Raw genomic sequence first — 4,003 nt, 5'->3', positions numbered from 1 at the left:
GGCGTTGAAAGTTATACGAATGTGAGAGTAGCGCACCGCTGCACAATGCTTAAAACCCCTCACTTGCCGTGAAAATACAGGACTATTCTACTGGAGGCACAAGACGTGAAATTTCATTCGACGCTATCTTTAAGATAACTTGTTAGCACTATAAGTATTATACATGAATATATGCGACCCTGCGTATATGTATGTCTGTGTGTGTATGTGTGCATTTGTGAGTATGTTTGTTAGTGTGTGTATGCAAATAGAGAAAATGTGATGCAGTAAAAGAGATAAAGGGTGACAGAAATATTTAAAGAGAAAAAGATGTGTTGCTAAACCATATATGTATGTATATATGTATGTATGTATGTATGTATGTATATCTAAATCGATCTCCATACGTACGCACACACACACACAAACACATACATATATAAACGTATATATATATATATATATATATATATATATATATATATATATATATATCAATACACATATATATTCATCTATATCTATATCTATCTATCTATCTGTCCATCTATCTGTCTATCTATCTATCTATCTATCTATCTATCTATCTATCTATCTATCTATCTATCTATACATGTGTCCGTGTGTGTGTTTCTGTATGTGCATGTTTGCTTGTGTTTATGTGTCTTTATCTGTGTGTGTGTGTATGTGTGCGTGTGCCTGTGTCTGTCTGTGCATGTTTACGTGAGCGCATGTGTGACTCCGTTTGTGTGTGTGTTATTCCCTTCATAATTGGTATTTTAGTATTTATCTGGACCAACCACCTGCTCAGTGCCAAATTCGTTAAGAAAACATATTACAAAAACAAATGAGGTTGTCTTGTTTTCGTTATCCTCTGCTGAAACCATTCAGCTTGTAAAACCGTTTTAATACCAACCCACCAGCGACTGAACATACTAATGTATTTATATTTAAATTAAAATCTCCATTAAAATCGCATTATAACATGAAATACTATGACGAGATTTCATTTGGTTAGTAACTGTATAATGTCTAGCTATAAGGCGGTGAGCTGGCAGAAACGTTAGCGCGTTGGGCGAAATGCTTAGCGGTATTTCGTCTGCCGTTACGTTCTGAGTTCAAATTCCGCCGAGGTCAACTTTGCCTTTCATCCTTTCCGGGTCGATAAATAAAGTACCAGTTACGCACTGGAGTCGATGTAATCGACTTAATCCCTTTGTCTGTCCTTGTTTGTCCCCTTTATGTTTAGCCCCTTGTGGGCAATAAAGAAATATATAATGTCTATCTATCTATCTATCTAACCACCACCACCACTAGCAGCATAACAGCAGCAACAGTCACTCCTTAAAAACAAAACCGAAAAAAACCTCATTAAAATACTCAGCTTGCTCCTTCACGGTTCTGAGATCGAATCGTGTTGTGTCCAAAATGACAGCTAGTAACGCCGTAGTCAGTGAAGAACGGGATCGGAGTCCGCTTTTGATTTCAACGGTTTATACTGTGATGCAATCTATTCTGCATCTCTAACATTCATCATTGAACATGTGTCTGCTGGGAAGATCGTTATTGATCTGTCGATACTGTAGGTTGTTCATTTTCTGTAGTAGTGATATGAAACGCATGTACTGACATAAATACACGCACATTCGTACACACACACACACACACACACGTGCATGCACATACATACGTATATATCTTATATATATGTATACGTACATATATATATATATATATATATATATATATATATATATATATATATATATATATATATATATATATATATATATATATAGGTAGATAAATAGATAGGTAGCTTCATAATACATTCACAGACATTTATATATATATATATATATATATATATATATATATATATATATATATATATATGTCTAATAGTGAGGGATTATCAATCCAGGCAAAATGCTTTTTAAGCTCTAATGTACTTAAAATGTTCACTAGAAACAGCTGTAAGCCAAATTTGCTCGGAACTCAAGATATATATATATATATATATATATATATATATATATATACACACACACATATATACATATACACATATACACACACATACAAACATACATACATACATACAAACATACATACATACATGTATGTATCTATCTATATCTATCTATCTATCTATCTATCTATCTATCTATCTATCTATCTATCTATCTATCTATCTATCTCTATAGACAGATGCTAGCTAGTTAAACAAACAAATAGATAGATAGATAGATAGATAGATAGATAGATAGATAGATAGATAGATAGATAGATAGACAGACAGACAGAGAGGAATTCTTGTGTGTCGTTACGACCTGTCACAAGTTTTGGTGTGAAATATTCCAAATTTCGCCCAGTAACAGATAGACTCAGTGATGTTCATGTTTGTGAAACTACAGATTTGTTCCTAAGTTAATATAATATTTCGACTGCATTTTCCTACCCAGTTGCTGTAATAAAGATGATGGCTGGAGAATGTTATAAAAGGAAATTGAAGAAGAAGGCTCCTATTGTCAGACTAGGAAAAGAATGGGGCAGATATTCTGGAAATTAGGGACGCACATTGTTGGGTTGGCCAATGAAGCTAATTACCTTGGCGACGGCTCAGCTTGTCAGTCGCATCTATAAATTTTCCATGACGATCTTTGCTTTTCCTATAAAAAAATATATATCTTTATCTTGTAGTCTTTTTAGATTGCTGTAAGCCTGAAAGGAGCGCGAAACAAGGAGTATTTTCTTCGCAGCATATGCAGAAAAATTCCCCATACGATTGAATTCAACAACGAAATTTAAAAAAAGCATCGTTTTAAATGGTGGCATTCAAAGTAGGTAAAATTATGAGCAGTGGCGTGTAAATATTGGATTGACACTGCCCTTTGGATGGAAAATTTTGAAAGTTGCTCATGACACATCCTCTGTATAGGGCAGCCTTCAACATCCTCTATACAGGCAGCTTTCGACATTCTCTGCACAGGGCAGCCTGCGACATTCTCTGTGAAGGCAGCCTTCAACATCCTCTGTGTAGGGCAGTTTTCGACGTCCTCTGTGTAGAGCAGGCTTCGGCATCCTCTGCATAGGGCAGCTTTCGACATCCTCTGTGTAGGGCAGCCTTCAACATCCTCTGCATAGGGCAGCTTTCGACATCCTCTGTGTAGGGCAGCCTTCGATATCCTCTGTGTAGGGCAGCTTTCGAATCCTCTGTGTAGGGCAGCCTTCGGCATCCTCTGTATAGAGCAGCTTTCGACTTTTTCCCTCCAAAGGTGTTTTTAACTCAATATTTACATGCTGTTATTTATAACTTTATCTGAAAGCAGTGAATTAGCGGAATCATTTTTACGCTGGGTAAAAATATTTCGCGCCATTTCCAACGGCTTTACGCTCTCAATTCAAATGCCACCGAAATCAACTTTGCCTTTCATTCTTTTGCGGTTGATAAAGTAAAGTATCAGTCAAGTACTGGGGTCGATGTAATGCTGGCCTTGTGTCAAAATTTGAAACAACTATTGGTACATTATTTACATTATTTACATTTGACGGATATTTGTCCTCATTTGGTTTGTTGTTAACACAACGTTTCGGTTGATATACCTTCCAGCCTTCGTCAGGTGTCTTGGGAAATTTCGAACCTGGATTCTCATTCCTACGCCATATGTAAATAACGTACATAATTCCTCATCTATTAAATATAGAACTGAATTATTTGTAGCTTTATACACATCGAGTTTCACCATTAAAAACTATTTATTTCATGTTCTCTTGAAGTCTGTAAGTTCTTATGACATCAACAATACAATTCATATTGCTTACATTGATTTTGCCGAGGGTTTTGAGAGCATATACCTCTCGTCGCATGGAATAGTCTTTGCAGGCAGCGCTGTCCAAAAGGACAGACCATCCTCATTAAAATCTACATTCGAAGGTTCACAATCTTCCACCAAGACCGATGTAGGCGTTAATCCTTCAACTGCGAAATTAAACTTCGTGGTTATTCCAATAATGATGTTAA

This window comes from Octopus bimaculoides, chromosome 14, assembly GCF_046866305.1.
Source record: "Octopus bimaculoides isolate indiv1 chromosome 14, ASM4686630v1, whole genome shotgun sequence".
In the NCBI taxonomy this organism is placed as follows: domain Eukaryota; kingdom Metazoa; phylum Mollusca; class Cephalopoda; order Octopoda; family Octopodidae; genus Octopus; species Octopus bimaculoides.
Note: the sequence above shows the minus strand (reverse complement) of the source record.